At 53.8% G+C, this 18597-nt stretch overlaps 1 protein-coding gene across 5 annotated transcripts in view; it reads right to left on the reverse strand.

Moving 5' to 3' along the window:
* The window catches only part of WHRN (whirlin), a 77085-nt gene that overhangs the window by 57237 nt on the left and 1251 nt on the right, over positions 1 to 18597 (reverse strand). The window lies entirely within an intron of this gene.

Consider the following 18597-nt stretch of genomic DNA (forward strand, 5'->3'; position numbering starts at 1 on the left):
AATTCTTCCCTTCCTCAGAGCATCCACCCTAGCACAGAAGGTGGGACCAAAGAGAACAAGAGAGACCAAAGAGGAGGCTGAGAGGGGATCTCAGTAATGTCTACAAACACCTGAGGGGTGGATGCCAAGAAGGGGCCAGGCTCTATTTGGTGGTGTCCTAAGACAGGACAAGGGGTACAAGCTGGAACCCAGAAGGTTCCACCTCAGCACATTCTTTGGTGTGAGGGTGCTGGAGCCCTGGAGCAGGTGCCCAGAGAGGTTGTAGAGTTTCCTTCTCTGGAGAGATTCCAAACCTGCCTGGATGCCTTCCTCTGTGACCTGCCCTAGATGATGTGGCCCTGGCAGAGGGGTTGGACTGGATCTCTGGAGGTCCCTTCCAACCCCTATGATTCCATGATCAACCCTCTGAGCTTTCAGCCGCTCAGGAGAGCCACCAGGCACAGGAGCAGTGACCAAGGCCCCTGGTGCTGCGCCAGGCACTAGGGACTGCTCACAGCCTGCCCTGAGGACAGGGCAGAGGTGGTGGCTGGAGGCTGGCAGCAAGCAGAGCGCTGGCTGCTCCCACCCTGCCCCAGCCAAATGTCATGCCCTGGAGGAGCAGGGAGAGCAACAGGGCTGCTCTCTGGAGGCACAGGGAAGCTTCCAGGGATGAGAGGCCAGAGATTTACAAGGGACTTTTTATGTCCCCCTGCAGCTCACTTGACAAGGCCAGCAGGAGATGGGATCTCAGGCAGCAGGGAGATGTTTTATGCATGAGGGTGACAGCAGAGAGCTGGGAGGTGAGCAGAGGAGAGCAGCCCAGAGCAGCTGTCTGGCTGGAGGCAGCAGCTGGGGCAGGGCTGCCAGGCAGCCTCAGCACAGGAGGAGACAGGAGAAGAGGGAGGTGCTGGTGGCAGTGTCTCCCTGTAGAAGGCAGAGCTGCACTGGGCTGGCTGGGGACACTGCTGAGCCCTTCATACATGTACTGAGACCAGGTACTGAGACCTCACCTACTCAGCAAGGGAGGCATTTTGCTGCCCCAGCACAGTGTTTCTCCCTCAACACATCCCCACTGCTAATGCCTAATGGAGAATCATGGAATGGTTTTGGTTGGAAGAGACCAAAACTGTTCCATGATTCTTCTTTAGGTCATCAAGTCCAACCAGTAACCCAGCACTGCCAGGTCACCACTAACCACAGCATCAACCAGGCTGGAAAAGACCTCAGAGATCATCAAGTCCAACCTACCACCCAGCACCATCTGATCAACTAAACCATGGTACCAAGTGCCACATCCAGGCTGCTCTTAAACACCTCCAGGGATGAGGACTCCACCACCTCCATGGGCAGCACATTCCCATGGCCAATCTCTCTTGCTGGGAAGAACTCCTTCCTAACATCCAGCCTGAACTTCCCCTGGCACAGCTTGAGACTGTGTCCTCTTGTTCTGGTGCTGCTTGCCTGGGAGAAGAGACCAACCTCCACCTGGCTACAGCCTCCCTTCAGGGAGTTGGAGAGAGCAAGAAGGTCTCCCCTGAGCCTCCTCTTCTCCAGGCTAAGCAACCCCAGCTCCCTCAGCCTCTGAGTAGCCTGGTCCAGGCCTTAACCATTTTGGGGAAGAAATTGCTCCTCATGTCTAACCTAAACCTGCCCTGGTGCAACTTGAAACCATTTCCTCTTGTTCTACTGTCTGCTCCTTGGGAGAGGAGACAAACCCACACCTTTCCCTGACCTCTCTCCAGATGGTTGTAGAGAGCAGTGAGGTCTCCCCTGAGCCTCCTTTTCTCCAGGCTGAACAACCTCAGCTCCCTCAGCTGCTCCCCAGCAGACTTGTTATGTTAATAGTTGGAACCAGCTTGAGGCCCTTTCCTCTTGCTCTACCACATTCAAGCCTCCAGGCAGCCTTTTTGCTCAGGAGGCATCCAGCAGCTAGTTAACCTCCAGCTGCCACAGCCATGAGGAGATGAGAGGGAAGCAGCATTTCCCCTGGGCTAGCAGCACTGCACAGAGTGAAGCCCAGCAGGCATGGGGAGCAGGTCTGGCACAGAGCTGGGAAGCCTTTGTGCATGCACACACTGAGCTGGGCTCTAACAAAGCACCTGGCAGGCAGAGCAGCAAGGCATCAGGTGAGCCAAGCAGGAGAAGCTTCCATGGCACCTCCACAGGGAGACAGAAATCACTTTCAGCTGCTCTGCTGAGCTCCAAGGGAGCAGAGCTGCTGCCTTCTCCCTGGGCAGGATGCAACACAGCTCTTCCCCTTCTGTTGTTTCCTTCTCTGGTTTCCCCAGCCTTGGTGCATCTGCTCATCCTCTGGTTTGTAAGAGTGCTGCCAGTGGAGAGGAGATCTGCTACCCTCTGGGGGTAAAGAGGAAACACAAAAGCTGGTCCCAGTGGTGTAAATGAGAACTCCAGAAGAGGACCTGCTTGGAGAAGGTCCTTTCCTGGGAGAGAGGCAGTGGTTTCACAGGGACATGCTGGGTCAGCAGCCCATGGAACAGGACAGACTCAACCAGGCTAGAAAAAGACCTCAGAGATCATCAAGTCCAACCTATTACCTAATACCTAACACCTCCTGACAACTAAACCATGGCTCCAAGTGCCACATCCAATCCCCTCTTGAACACCTCCAGGGATGGGGACTCCACCACCTCCCTGGGCAGCACATTCCAAGAGCTAACAACTCTCTCTGGGAAGAACTTTCTCCTCCCCTCCAGCCTAAACTTCCCCTGGCACAGCTTGAGACTGTGTCCTCTTGTTCTGGTGCTGCTTGCCTGGGAGAAGAGACCAACCCCCACCTGGCTACAACCTCCCTTCAGGTAGCTGTAGAGAGCAAGGTGGTCTCTCCTGGGCCTCTTCTTCTCCAGGCTAAGGTGAGGTGCAGCCCATCACCAGGGCAGGACCTGTAGGATGGAAGCAAGGCCAGCCTGGGTATGGCAGAGGGCTCCAGCATCCCTCCCCCAGCACTGCTCCTCTCCAGGCCAGCATGCAGCTGGGTGCCACAGTGCCCAAGGAAACAACTTCAGAATGGGAATGGAAGAGGAAGCCTGGTCTCCAATAGAAGGAAGTGCTTAGGGTGTAGAGGTGCTGCACAAATGGACTTCATTAACAGCCTTCCAAGGAGGCCAGAGCAAAGGCTACTGGGAGAGCTGGAGAGGCAGGGGGTGTCTCTGCAGGACCCTGGGGACATAGCAGTGCCAGAAGCTGATGGCAGCTGCATCTCAAAAGAGGTGACTCAGCAGCTTGGGCAGGATGGAAGGTTTTCAGGTCAAGGATGTGGCACCAAAGGTGTTCATCACAGGCAGAGGAGGTGGCCAATGTCAGGGCAGAGAGCACAAGAGCAGCTCACCAGAGCCAGCTCTGCTCCCTCCTCAGCAAGAGCAGAGAGCCTTGTCCTCCAGAGGCATGGGGTGGAGAGGAGCCCTGGGAGAAGCCAGCAGCCTGGGCAGACTGAGCTGAGGAACAGAGCCAAGACATCCTCTGGCTGGAGCTCTGCACTGCCAGGACCATTGCCATGAGATTAATTTCCTTCTCCCAGGAGGGGCAGCTGCTGCTGGCTCTGATAAGCCAACTGGGAGCTCCAGGGCAGGGATGCAGCCAGTCCTGGGTGAGCAGATGCAGAGCAGCATCAGAGAGCAGATCCAGCCCTGAGAGTCCATCATTACCCAGCTGACCCAGCCAGCAGGGGTCTTCTCTCCTGTTTCACTTTAATTTCTCAGGCCTCACTGACAGTCTGAGGTTCAGAGGTGTTCATGAGCAGGGACCACACACTGCAGCACACCTCCCTTGCCACCAAACATTCTGGCCAGCAGGGACCCCATCCCCTCAAGGGCAAGACCCATTCTGCAGCTGATCTCCCTGAACATCAAGGAATCACAGCAACTGTTTCCCTGCCCTCTCACATTGGCTTCTCCCACACTGTGCATCCACCCTGGCCTGCTGGAATGGTTTGCAGAGGCTCCTAAGACCCAGCAGAGCTGCTGGTGGGGTTGGGGGGGGTTGATGACAGGCTCCCACCGCTGTACCCTTCAGGCTGCTGGTCCCTGTGCCCACCAGCCCAGCTCCTGCTGGAACACTTAGCAGTTAGCTCATCCCCACTCCCAGGGAGGTGCCACAGCACCAACAAGCTGGCACAAGGCCACCGACCTGGATTTTGCTGTCAGCCCTACTTAGAGAGCAACAACAGCCAGGGAGAGGGCCAGCACCTGCCCACACTAACAATACCTTCCCATGAAGCAGGTCACCCCCCTCCCTGGGACAAAAGGCAAAGCTTTCCAGGCCACAGTTCTCACCTAACACTCTCTCACAGACAGAGAGAACAAGGCTCTGGATGGGAATGCTGCAAGGAAGCAGCAGTTGTGGCTGCCCCCTCCCTGGAGGCATTCAAAGCCAGGTGGGATGAGGCCTTGAGCAGCTTGGGCTGGAGGGAGGTGTTCCTGCCCATGGCAGGGCGGTTGGAAATAGATGATCTTTAAGGTCCCTTCCAACCTAACCTATGAATCTATGAAGGGGCTTCTTCCTCTCAGACACTAAAGTTCTCTTGTGCCAACAGCTGCAGAGAGCCCAACACCAAAGCAGGAGCACAGGTGATGCTCCCAGCTCTCTGGGAGAGTGTTTGATGGGTATGCTGAGCCTCACCCACCTGCAATGAGGTTGGAAAAGACCTCACAGATCATCAAGTCCAACCTATCACCCAACACCTCCTGACAACTAAACCATGGCTCCAAGTGCCACATCCAATCCCCTCTTGAACACCTCCAGGGATGGGGACTCCACCACCTCCCTGGGCAGCACATCCCAAAGGTTAACAACTCTCTCAGGGAAGAACTTTCTCCTCACCTCCAGCCTAAACCTCCCCTGGCACAGCTTGAGACTGTGTCCTCTTGTTCTGGTGCTGCTTGCCTGGGAGAAAAGATCAACCCCCACCTGGCTACAACCACCCTTCAGGGAGTTGGAGAGAGCAAGAAGGTCTCCCCTGAGCCTCCTCTTCTCCAGGCTAAGCAACCCCAGCTCCCTCAGCCTCTCCTCACAGGGCTGTGCTCCAGACCCCTCCCCAGCCTCACTGCCCTTCTCTGGACACATCCAAGTGTCTCAATGTCTGGATGATCTTTCAGGTCTCTTCCAACCTTGGTGATTCTGTGAATGCTCTTCTCAAACTGAGGAGCCCAGACCTGGACACAGGACTCATGGTGTGGCCTCACCAGTGCTGAGCACAGGGCACAATGACAAACTTCACTAATTCCACCTCCTTAATCCCCTCTGCACAAGCAGGGCAGGCTGCCTCCCCACTTCCTTCCTCCAGCCATTTCACAGCCTTGCTACCTGTTGCTGAGTGCTGCTGTGTTTCCCTCCAGCCTCAGAGCAGATCTGGCTTTGCCCCATCTGGAAGGCCTTGGGAGACCATGGGATGAAAGGTTTAACACCAGCCCCACAGGGTGGGAGCACAGCTGCTAGAAGAGAGGCTTAAGGAAATAAATTCAGCTGAATCTGAGGATCAGTGCCAAAACATTTAGCAAGGGAAAAAAAAACCAGTCACCAATTGCCTAGAGATGTTATTAAAAGCAGCAAGTGCCAGGGAGAAAGGCAGATTGATTCCAGAAGGCCACCAATCCCCTGACAACACTCCAGGTAATTATCTAGCAGGGCCTTTGAGAGTGAAGCTGATTGCTTAAAATAGTCATAAAAGGAAGCACACCTCAGCTACCCACAGCTATTACCTTTAAAACACCCCCCCAGGGCACACAGTGCAGCCCTGAGGCCAGGACTGACAGCTGCCACCCTGCCCTGAGCCAGCCCTGCTTGCCCAGCGTGTCTGGAGGGAGGCAGGAGAGGAAAGCCTGCAGTGCTTTCACACAACCACAGAATGGGTTGGGCTGGAAGGGGCCTCAAAGATAGAATCACAGAGTTGTTTTGATTGGAAAAGACCTCTAAGAGCATCCAGTCCAACCATCAACCCCACCAGGGCCACAAGTGTCACAGCCAAAGGTTTCTTGACCAGCTCCAGGGCTGGGGACTCCACCACCTCCCTGGGCAGCCTGAGCCAATCCCTGACCACTCTTGCAGCAAGGAAATTTTACCTGCCATCCAACCCACCCCTCCCTTGGCACAATTTCAGGCCATTTCCTCTCCTTCCACCACCTAAGATGAGGGAGAAGAGACCAACCCCGACCTCAATCCAGCCTCCTTTCAGGGAGGTGTAGAGAGCAATGAGGTCCTCCCCTCAGCCTCATTTGCTCCAGGCTGAACACCCCCAGTTCCCTGAGCTGCTCCCCAGCAGCCCTGCTCTCCAGACCCTTCACCAGCTCTGTTGCACTTCTTGGGACCCTCTCCAGCACCTCAATGTCCTTCTTGGAGCAAAAGGCCCAAAGCTGAACACACCAGCCCAGGCTGCTCAAGGCCTTGAACACCTCCAGGGAAGGGACACCCACAGCCTCCCTGGGCAACCTGTCCCAGTGTCTCCCTACCCTCACTGCAAAGAGCTTCTTCCTACTTCTTTCCCCTCCTTCTTCCCACTTTGAGGGCACTGAAAGGTTGGCTGCTGGCTGTGTAAAAGCATCTTCTAGGCCTTCAAAATAAATCCCCCTCCTCCCCAGGCCCAGAAGGAAGGAGGCTGGCAGAAATCAATGGCAATTAATCACCAGTGTGCTGCTGGCAGCCGGAATCAAATCTGCCTCTCGTAGGGATCCAGCCCACTCACTTACCTTTGGCACTAATGAAATGAGCAATCTCTTCCAATTCAGCCTGTTAGTGGGCAGATCTCAGCTTGATACAAGCAGCATTAACCATGGAGCCATCCTCCCCCTTGCCCCAGACACAAGCTGCTGCTTTCTCCCAGCAGTAATAGACTCAGGCAGAGCTGGTTTGGCTTCTGGGGCTGCTCGGATAATGGGCAGCCAAGTGCTTGCTCCATTTGTGAGCTGCTGAGGGCAGGGTGGAGGTTATCCATCAGGGAAGAACCATGCAATTTTCATCCAGTCCCCTAAATAAAGCCCAGGCTTGAGGGAGGAGAAAAAAAGAATCAAAGCTGCAAAAGGGGAAGAGCTGCAGAGGTACCACAGGAGGGAGGCAGAGGCAGCTTTTGGAGCCTGCTCCAGCACCACGGAGCCAACCATCTGCAGAAGTTTGTCAAACCACTGATCCCTGAGCTCTCCTGGGGTGTCCTGGAACAGGCTGACCAGAAAGGCTGGGGAGCCTCCTTCTGTGGAGACTTTCAAGCCCCACCTGGATGCACTCCTGTGAGACCTGTGCTAGATTCTATGGTCCTGCTCTGGCAGGGGGGTTGGGGCTGGTCTCTTCTCCCAGGCAGCCAGCACCAGAGCAAGAGGACACAGTCTCAAGCTGCACCAGGGGAGGTTTAGGCTGGATGCTAGGAAGAAATCCTTCATAGAAAAAGTGATTGCCCATTGGAATGTGCTGCCCAGGGAGGTGGTGGAGTCACCATGCCTGGAGGTGTTTAGGAAGAGCCTGGATGAAGCACTCACTGCCACGGCTTAGTTGATTAGATGATGTTGGATGTGATGATCTCAAAGGTCTCTTCCAACCTGGTCTATTCTACTCTATCTTCAGAGGTCCCTTCCCACCCCTAACATCCTGTGAGCCTGTCACTCAGGTGGTTTCAAACTTGTGGGCTCAGCCAAATCGAATGAAACCATCTCAGGGCCAGTGGGAGTGATGAGGGTCCCTGGGTCTGCTGTGGAGCACAGGAGCAGGGCTGCCAGACCTCACACAGGGAGGCTGATGGAGCCACAGCAGCCAAATGGTTCCTCAGCCAGTGACAAGGAGAGAGCAGAAGACACAGGCAGAGGATGGATTCAGACTACATACAAGGAAGAAATGTTTTACACTGAGGGTGGTGAGAACCTGTCCCAGGTTGCCCAGAGAGGTGGTAGCTGCCCCAGCCCTGGAACCATTCCTGGTCAGGTTAGACCTCCAAGAAACCTGCTTTGGTTGGACACAACTGCTTTAGTTGCAGGGGGGTTGGGCTACATGACCTTTAAAGGTCTCTTCCAAGGCAAATCCATGCCCAGGCACAAATCCAGCCTGGGCAGTGACTGGCTGGAAAGCAGCCCTGAGGAGAGAGACTTGAGGGTGCTGGGGGAGGAGAAGCTCACCAGGAGCTCTCAGTGTGCACTTGCAGCCCAGAAAGCCAACCAGAGCCTGGGCTGCAGCAGGAGAAGTGTGGCCAGCAGGGCAAGGGAGGTGATTCTCCCCCTCTGCTCAGCTCTGGGGAGACCCCACCTGGAGTACTGCCTCCAGTTCTGGAGCCCCTATGACAAGAGGGATCTGGAGGTGCTGGAAGGTGTCCAGAGCAGGGCCAGGAGGATGAGCAGAGGGCTGGAGCTGCTCTGCTGTTGAGGACAGACTGAAGGAGTTGGGGCTGTTCAGTCTGCAGAAGAGAAGGCTCCGAGGTGACCTCATTGTGGCCTTCCAGGATCTGAAGGGGGCTACAGGAAGGCTGGGGAGGGACTGCTCAGGATCTCAGGTAGTGATAGGACTAGGGGGAATGGAATGAAGCTGGAGGTGGGGAGATTGAGGCTGGAGGGGAGGAGGAAGTTCTTCCCCATGAGAGTGGTGAAGCCCTGGAATGGGTTGTCCAGGGAGGTGGTTGGGGCCCTGTCCCTGGAGGTGTTTAAGCCCAGGCTGGATGAGGCTGTGGCCAGGCTGATCTAGTGTGGGGTGTCCCTGCCCATGGCAGGGGGGTTGGAAGTGGATGATCCTTGTGGTCCCTTCCAACCCTGACTGATATTATTATGATACTACTACTACCTGCCTCCAAAGGCTTGATCCAGGGATCCTCTGCAGGCCAAGACTCATAAAAGGCTATTCCAGCTCCCACTACACACCTTGGTCAAGGCTTGCCAGGTGCTGCATGAATGGAGAGACTGTCCCTGCCCCAGACTGCAGTCTGTGGCTGTAGATAAGATGCTTTGGACCAAGTGTGTCCCCTCCAGGTCTTGCCTTTCAAAGACCAGGGAGTGCTTCTGTGCAGAGGAAGCAGGAGACTCATCTGCACTGCCTGCACAGGGAGCACACGGGGCTGGGCAGGCAGGAACAAACAACTGGGACATGAAAAAAGCTGATTCAGAGGCAGGAGGGGAGAGGAACAGAGAGCAGGAGGGGTGAGGGGAAGTGCTGGCACTCCAGATGGAAGGCTGGGTGAGAGGAAGCAGTGGGTAGCATGGCACAGGGAATGGAGGGGGTGAAATGGGCTGTCAGGAAGAGAAATGGGAATTACAGGGGGCACAGTCCAACCTCTCCCCCTCTTCCATGGCAAAGGGGACAGCACTTTGGCTTTCAAATAGTGACATTTATGCTAAGTGTATGCTAATTGATGCATAATTATGGTGATTGCACACATTTAGCCCCCAGGGCATTGGTAAGCCCATGTCCCCTTCACCTGGAAAGGTCAAATGGAATCTTAGCTTCAAGGCCTTCTCCTTAGCTCCTCTAAGAGCTGACACCTCCATCCCTGCTTCAGGACAGCAGCTCTCTCATCTCCCAGCACCTCAAGGCTGGGCACTGCATCCCTCAGGGGACAGGACCAATCTGAAACCAGCAGAAGCCTCCCCAAAGCTTTATTTCAGTGCAAGCCTGGAAAGCTCTTTGGGTGGTCCCTGGGGTGAGGGTGCACTAGGGAAATCTGGATCAATATGCTACCCCCCTGCTTCCTCTTGTCTCCTCTTTCCACTCCACATCAAATAAAGGCTGAGAAAACATCCTGAGAGCTACCACCAAACCCATAGTGTCTAGTGGGGGCAAAGGGAGGTGGTGGAGTCACCATCACTGGAAGTGTTTAAGAGCAGCCTGGCTGAGGCACTTGGTGCCATGGTTGAGTTGATCAGATGGTGTTGGGTGAGAGGTTGGACTTGGTGATCTCTGAGGTCTTTTCCAAGCTGGTTGATTCTGTAAAACTGGCTTGGAAAGCACTAGTAGGGAGGAAGGAGCAAGACCCTTGATGAAGCACCAAGGACAGAGCCCAGCACAGGGCCAGGAAGATGCTGAGGGGACTGCAGCATCTCTCCTGTGGAGAAAGGCTGAGAGCTGGGGCTGGTTAGCCTGGAGAAGGGGAGGCTGAGGGGCAATCTTATCAATGCTTACAAATAGCTGAAAGGTGTCTGCCAGGAAATTGAGGCCAGGCTCTTCTCAGTGGTCCCCAGTGACAGGGCAAGAGGTACTGGGCACAAAGTTGAACACAGCAAGTTCTATCTGAACACAAGAAGGAACATCTCTCCTGTGAGGGTGGCAGAGCCCTGGAGCAGGCTGCACAGAGGTGGTGGAGCCTCCTTCTCTGGAGTCTTTCAAGGCCCACGTGGACATGTTCCTGTGTGACCTGCCCTAGGTGGTCCTGCTCTGGCAGGGGGGTTGCACTCAATCTTCAGAGGCCCCTTCCAACCCCTAGCAGTTGCACTATTGCCATCTACAACTCCCTAAAGGGAGGTTGTAGCCAGGTGGGGGTTGGTCTCTTCTCCCAGGCAAGCAGCACCACAACAAGAGGACACAGTCTCAAGCTGTGCCAGGGGAGGTTTAGGTTGGATGTTAGGAAGAAATTCTTCACCAAGAGAGATTGGCCATTGGGATGTGCTGCCCAGGGAGGTGGTGGAGTCACCATCACTGGAGGTGTTTAAAAAGAGCCTGGATGAGGCACTTGGTGCCATGGTTTAGTTAATCAGATGGTGTTGGGTGATAGGTTGGATTTGATGATCTCTGAGGTCTCTTCCAACCTGGTTTATTCTATTCCATTCCATTCCATGCCAGTCAATAGGTGGTAGGCTGGTCTTGATGATCTCAAAGGTCTTTTCCAACCTGGTTAATTCTGTAGGACCAGAACTACAGTCAGTGCCTGCTCAAAGCAGAGGTCCTTCCAGCCTTCCCTGCTGGCACATCCCACCCCAAGAGGCTCAGATGCACTCTGCAAGTCCAGCAGCAAGAAGCTGGCAGGGACAGAGCTCCTCCAGGCCTCCCAGGACCCCCACTTCACCTGCACTGGCTAAGCACTGGGTGGGCCTGTGACAAGGAGAATTCACAGAGCATCCAGGCAAAAGCAGCTAAGCCAAATGGTTTTAGCAGCTGCATTGTCAGTTTAGGAGAGGGGATTTAGAGCTGAATAATGCTCTGAGCAGACGTGGCATTGAGGAAGGTGTCAGGAAAAATCCATCTTGCTCTGCCTCCCCTGAGGGGAACAGAGTAAAAGATCTTTGAAGCCAGCAGGTGTGCTGCACACTGATGCTTCTGTTCCCTTCTCCTGGGCATGGGAAGGTAAAAGGAAGGCTTTTATCCTTGGGGCTACCTTAGCAGTTTCCCTGAGGCTGAAAGTGTTTATTTACAAGGAGCCCACTAAATAATGTTTGTGCTCCAAGAGCTCAAGGATGGCCTAACAATACCAGGCCTGATGAACAAGCCTGGTCCCAATGCCAAGTGCTATCAGCCTTGCCTTATGAGGAGAGGAGAGATTAAGGACCTCATTCTAATCCTTCCCATCAGTATAATGTCATTTGATTTCATTAGGGCTGATTGTGATTTGCTGGGGTAATGAAGGGAAACAGATGACTGACTAACTTGCCCACTGAGGGAAATCAGTGGCAGAGTAGCAAACCTAACCTGCTCCTAACTCCAGGGGAGCAGCTAAGCAAACATCCCCACTGATGCTCTCTGTATGTGCAGGTCCACCCTGCTCCAAGTCACACAAGATATGAATTTGATCACAGTGACCACGGAGCATCCCCCCTCAGCCCCACAGCCAGGCCCTCCACACCAGGTGAGGGCCCAGCACTCGAGCCTGCTCCACTGTGTCATCAGATCTGCCTCTGAAACCAAGAACATCACCTCCCAGATCTACACTGGCACTGCCAGCAGCCCTTCCCTTAAAGGAGCAGTGAAACTCATTTGAAATGCAGATGTCTCCAAGTTCAAGAGGGATCCTTTTCCCTCCCTCTCCCTTTTTCCTCAAGGGCGATCTTGGTGGCTTTATGCTTTCCTCCCTCTCCCCCTGAGCTCAGCTGGCTTCTGCTTGCAGGACAGGAAAGCAGAGGAGAAGCCTGGGGCATTGCACAGCACTGGTGTTTCAAGTTGTAAGGACTTGTTTTGTGCAGCTCTGGGGCTTTCATGTTTCGAAGCAGACCCAGAGAGAAAGGAACAGGTTATGACTGTAATTATTATGGTAAAGTCAGATCTTTCTTCCCCACACTTCAGCTATCTGAGATCCCCAGGAAAGGGAGAGCTTTCTAGGCTCTGGATCAGTTACTAGCTTCTAAAAATAGACAGAAGCAGGCAGGCATTTGAAGGAAAGAGGCAAATACCTCCAGAGAATCAGGGGATCAATCATCCCAACCATGGCTGTGTGATGTCACAGAATCACAAAGAATCACAGATTGCTTTGGGTTGGAAGGGACCTTCAAAGGTCATCTTGCCCAACCCCCCTGCAGGCAGCAGGGACACCTCCAACCAGATCAGGTTGCTCAAGTCCCATCAAGTTAGGCTTTGAATGTCTCCAGGGATGGGACCTCAACAACATCTCTGGGCAACCTGTTCCAGGATTTCAGCACCCTCATTGTACAGAGCTCCCTCCTGCTGTCCAACCTAAATCTCCCCTGCTCCAGTTCCAAAGCACTGCCCCTCATCCTATCCCCACAGGCCCTTCTGAACAGTCCCTCCCCAGCCTGCCTGTGGGTCCTTCAGATATTGAAATGCAGCTCCAAGGTCTCCCTGGAACCTTCTGTTCTCCAGGCTGAACAACCCCAACTCTCCCAGCCTGTAGTCACAGGAGTGATCCTCCAGTCCTCTGATCAGTTTTGCAGCCTCCTCTGGACCCACTCCATCAGGTCCAGGTCCCTCCTGTGTTGAGGGCTCCAGATCTGGACAGAGCCCTGCAGGTGAGGTCTGAGCAGAGGAGAGAGGCAGAATCCCCTCTCTGCATCTGCTGGCCACGCTTGTTTTGATGCCACCCAGGATGCCATTGGCCTTCTGGGCTGCAAGTGCTCACTGCTGGCTCATGCCCACAATTCCATGCACTCAGAAGGGTTAAAAAGCAACCAAAGAAACCGAGCTGCATCCACTCCTACAGGCTGTTCCCATGTACAGCACAGTGGTGATTACTGACTACAGCATACCGGCAGCCTCAGATAACCATAATCAATTAATTGGGTATCACAAGAAAGAGCAGAATGAAATCTGCTTTCTTGGAAGCTGCCTGCAAAGTAAATCTGCTCTGAACATGCTTCTGAGGCTCAGGGCTGCACATCTCTCTTGTCATTTCTCAGTGGCCTTGCAGCAGTAGCACAGGCAACAAGCAGCTGGAGCTTTTTCTCCCTCGTAGGAGACGTTACGGTCTCTGCAGAGATCACCTTGCTTGCAGACATCAAAACCCAAAGGAACAGAAGATAAAAAACACAACTTGAATCTCCCTTTAATCATATTTTAATACCCACTTGGCACTACAGGAGAGGCTGATTTGGAAGGCTTGAAGTCCTCTGAGCAAAGAGCCTGTGCCCGAGCTGCGATCCCCAGCGCTGCAGACCAGCCTGCTGCTGAAGACCTTTGCCTCAGCACTAACACACCTGTCTCATCACCAGCCTTCCCCCCCAGCCCCACCATGCCTGCAGCAAACCCACACCTTCCCTCCAATGCCACTCTGAAGGATCAGGCTTGAACTAGCCCAGGTCCCTCAGAACAAACCCAGTGTGAGGCCACCGGCGTTGGCCAAGCCGCCACAGATTTACACCAAGATGAGAGCCTCGCTCCCCGAGACCCAGGCACACAAATCAGGCTGGGTTTGGTGCTTTGGATCAAGCTTATCTGGGTTTACTCAGCTGTCAGCACAAACAGACACAGCAGGGCAAACAGCAGAGTCAGTGCAGCTCTTCAGAGGCTGGTGGAGCTCATTAAGCCAACCACTCAACTGGGAATCACAGGATCCTAAACGTCTCTCCCAGTCACAATCAAGTCCAACCATTAACTGCCAGGTCACCACTACACCGTGTCCCTCAGCAAAGCAGCTACACAGCTTTTAAGCCCCTCCACCACTGACCTGGGCAGCCCAGGCTTGACAACCTTTTTGGGGAACAAATTGTCCCTCATCTCCAACCTAAACCTCCCCTGGCGCAATCCCAGGCCATTTCCTCTCCTCCTATCCTTTGTTACTAGGGAGAAGAAATCAAGCCCAGCATGGCTCCAGTCTCCTTTCAGGGCGTTGTAGAGAGCAAAAGGTAAAGGTTAAGAAGCTGGTTGTTAAGTCAATTGATTTGGAGTGCAATGAGGTCTCCCCTCAGCCTCCTTTTCTGCAGGCTGAACAGCCCCAGCCCCCTCAGCTGCTCCTCACAAGGCTTGTGCTCCAGACCCTTCACTACCTTCACTATCAGTCATGACCCTTTCCACTTTCTCCTGTTCCCTTCCTCTGTAAACAATTTGAAGGACACAAACACCTACTGCAAGGTAACACAAGTGAGGGGTGAGGGACACAGTGAGTGCAAGCTTAATGCAAACTCCTGACTAGAGGAGAATCACCTCCCTGGGTAACAGTTTGGTGATCTAAACCCACAAGCAGCTCAATTTTAACTGCTCTGGACAAAACATTCCAGCTCATCAATACAAACATCCAGCACCAGTGCTATGATATCAACCATGTACTGCACAGCAGAGCTGCTGAGTGCCAAGTGAGCTCTAAAAATATGATTCACAGAATCATAGAACAGTTTGGGTTGGAAGGGACCTTGAGGATCATCCAGTTCCAACCCTCCTGCCGTGAGCAGGGACACCTCCCACCAGCGCAGGTTGCTCGAGGCCTCACCCAGCCTGCTCTCAAACACTCCTAAGGAGAGAGCATCCACAGCCTCCCTGGGCAACCTGTTCCAGTGTCTCACCTCCCTCACTGGAAAGAATTTCTTCTCAATCTCCACTCTCAATCTCTTCCAGCTCAAAGCCATTACCCCTTGTCCTTTTACTTCAAGCCCTTATCAAAAGTCTCTCCCCAGCACTGTACTTTTACATCCCGGAGCCCCTTCCATGTACTGGGAGGCTGCTCTAAGGTCTCCCTGGAGCCTTCTCTTCTCCAGGCTGAATGGCCTCAACTCTCCCAGCCTGTCCCCCCAGGGGAGGTTCTCCAGCCCTCTGATCATCTCCACAAGCCTCCCCTGAACCTGCTCTGACAGTTCCACATCCCTCTTATGCTGGGGGCACCAGAACTGGCTACAGTACTGCAGATGGGGTCTCACATGAGCAGATAAGCTTCTGCACTCCCTCCACAATTCACACAGCAGTGCTCTTTTTGCTCAAGTGCCATCTTGAATGCTGGAATGGCAGAGCTGGTAACTGTAGTGGAGCCTCTTAACTCTGATTTGGACCAAAACAACAAGCACAAGGCAGACGGGGCACGAAACTCTGCTGCTCACATAAAGGTTAAGCAGCTGGTTGTTAAGCCAATTGATTTGGAGTGCTAAGGGTAATCTTGCCCTTCACATCAGAATCCCACTCTTTAATTTAATTTACACTAAAACACCTCCTAAACCCCACTGCAGAGGGAGCAGGGGACCAGGCAGCTTGCAGCTAGGACACGGTGCAGCAATTTTGCTCCTTCCCAGGATGGCAGCTTTCAGCGAGCGCCATGCCTCCAGCTCCTCGTGCATCACATCTCTGAGCAATGCCTGCAACAGAAGGCAGGAGACAGAAATTGCTCCTATCCCACTGTCTGTCTCTCTCTTGCCAGAGGGAAGAGCTGGAAATGGCTGGGATACTCCTGCACAGGCGTTGCATGGCAAGGTAGCAACCAAGCCAGCACGACTGGGTGCAGGAGCTGCTGGGTTAATATTGGGTTCAGGTTTGGGCCTCTCACTCCAAGAAGGACATTGAGGTGCTGGGATGGGTCCAGGGAAGGGCAAAGCAGCTGGCGAAGGGTCTGGAGAACAGGGCTGGGGAGGAGCAGCTGAGGGACTTGGGGGTGTTTAGCCTGGAGAAGAGGAAGCTGAGGGGAGACCTCATGGCTCTCTACAACTCCCTGATGAGGCTGAAGCCAGCTGGGGGGGGTCAGTCTCTATTAGTATCAGGTGATATAACAAGAGGAAATGGCCTGAAATTGTGCCAGGGGAGGGTTAGGTTGAATACTAGGGAAAATTTGCTTGCTGCAAGAGTGGTCAGGGATTGGAACAGGGAGGTAGAGTCCTCATCCCTGGAGGTGTGCAGGAAACGTGTGGCCATGGCACTTTGGGACATGGTTTAATGGCCATGGTGGGGTTAGGTCAATGGTTGGACATGATCTCAGAGAGCTTTTCCAACCCAAGCAATTCTAGGACTCTATGAATGGCCTCATGAGGCTGCTGGAGCAAGCCAAGACTGTGGATTCATTCACTGCTCTGTCTGAACAACTGCCCTGCTGCCTGCATTCACAGCTGGGCATCACCCTGGCAGACAGAAACTTGATCTCAGTTGAGTAAGCAAGTTTGTCAGGCTCACCCTGGACAGAGTGATGTGCCTGGGAGCAGGCCAGCAGTGGATGAGCCTTCCTGAGCTCTGCAATCGCCTTGTGCCCTCAGAGCTTTGACAACTCTCACAACAACACAGTCTGAATATTATGAATAGAAATGCTGCCCCAGACAGACAGCTCCTTGCTGCAGGACAGGCAAGATGGAAGTGCAGCAGGGGAATGAGCTCCTTCTCAGACAGGAATGGAAGCTGTGCTTCAGACAGCTGACAGAGAGCTCACCACATCTACTCCTTTGAAGCAGGCAGACAGTGTTTGGGAGAGCTATGCAGCCTTGGGTTTGTGTGAAGAAAACCTCTCTCTGCTCACCTTTTCCCTCCTCCCCTGCCCTGGGGATCAAATATGGACCAAACCCAAACTCAGGAGCAAACCCAGCTCTGGTACAAGCCTTTTTATCCAACGTTTCTCTCCACTGACCCACTACAAAGCAAACCAACAGGCACCAGTGAGGACAGCAGGACATAACAATGCTTGCTCTGCTCAAGAAGCCCAGACCACAGCCAGAGGCCTTGGGGGAGCTGCTGACACATCAAGATGGGAGACAGATCCCAGGTTTCCAGGGGAAGCAGAGAACATGGGCTCAAGGCACCCTGTACATCACCACTACCTCTTGCCCCTGCAGCTCCCAACACCCTGCATGATGTCCAAAGCGTTGGGCTGAGGTATTTGTGACTCAACCCCAGGGAAAGGCTCCAAAGGCTGCCCTTCAGCATCCCTCAGCCTGATCTACTCTGCATTTCCACCCCCTTGCACACGATCTGCTCCTCACTTCCCCCCCCTTCCAAATGCAGCATGAGAGGACAAGTTAGCACTTGCCTCATTTTAGCATCTCCAGTGGACCTCCTAGAGCACTACTGCAGATCACTGCGACTGCTCCCAACTCTGCCCAGCACCACTACGTGGGTGACAAACCCTCCCCAGGTGTAACACGAGCGCAGGAGCTGGGGAAGGTGTCAGCACAGCTGGGTGTGTGTGTGTGTGTGATCAAACTGGTGCTCAAAGAAGTTCAGCTGGCAAGCAGACAATTAAGGTTCTCCTTTCTCTCAGGATCACATTAACAACGCAGGGCTCTTGTCAGAGAGCAACCCCCTGGCAAACCACGTCCTACAGGGACTATTTCTGTGCAAGGAAGCACTTAGTTGCACTCAAAATTAATAGCCTGAAAGGCATCAAGTGCATTAGATTAGAGAACAGACAAAGTGATGTGAATTACCCAGCAGAGTGGGTTGAATGTGAGATCAAGCCACTGAAGAGACCAGAGCATTCCTGACACCTGGTTTCTACCCAGCCCACCACCACTGTCAAAGTGTGGGAGGTTATCTTCCCCCCCAGTCTTCAGGGCACAAAACTGCAGAGTGACTTCCCAAAGCTTCCACCACAGCTGCCCTCTCATTAGGGAGGGAAAACGAACTCCCCAAAATCTTTTCTCTGCTCTCAGATTCCCAGGGACTCCTTCCCAAGCTGGAAGACGTGCCCTGACCTTGGGCAGTGGTTTAGAGAGGGGCAGGGAGGATGCAGGCTGGTAGGGAGGACGCTGCTCAGAGCCCTGCAAGATGAACGCAGCGCACGGAGCAGGCTGCCAACAGAAGCTCTTGAGCTTACCACAGGGGAATGACAACACAAACAGCCTCAAAACAGCCTTGTGTCACCCCAGACCCCAGCTCTCCACCCACTGCCTACAAAGTGCTGCCCTAAAAGTAGATTCTCCAGCTCAAAAGGTCTGTGTTGGGTGCTGCTGGGCCACAGGGACGCTTTGGACTGAGCCCAGCAGCCACAAGATCATCTCTGGGCATGCTTTGGGTGGCTCAAACGTGGATTTTTGCCTCAAAATACAAAGCTTTAGGTGAAAACCCGACGGCTTATGGAGGTGCCCGATGGAGCCTTACAAGACAGCTGACATCAACGGCACCCCTGCTGCTACACACAACAGGTCCCCAGGGCTGGAAACGCTCTGCGGGAAACGCTGGGGACACTTTGGTTGTGTAACTGTTCTCCTTCTCCCCCTGACACAGAGGGATGTGGGATCTGCCTCGGGCACCGTGCACTCCCGGGGTGAGGGGAACGGTGGGGACTGTTCTGCTTCTCCGTGCCTCAGTTTCCCTACGTTTGGGAGAAGAAAACACGGTCTAGAGGTTGGAGTACCTGACTCAAAA

Source organism: Melanerpes formicivorus, unplaced genomic scaffold (assembly GCF_026170545.1).
Source record: "Melanerpes formicivorus ecotype bairdi unplaced genomic scaffold, bMelFor1.0.p_v2 SCAF_162, whole genome shotgun sequence".
NCBI lineage: Eukaryota > Metazoa > Chordata > Aves > Piciformes > Picidae > Melanerpes > Melanerpes formicivorus.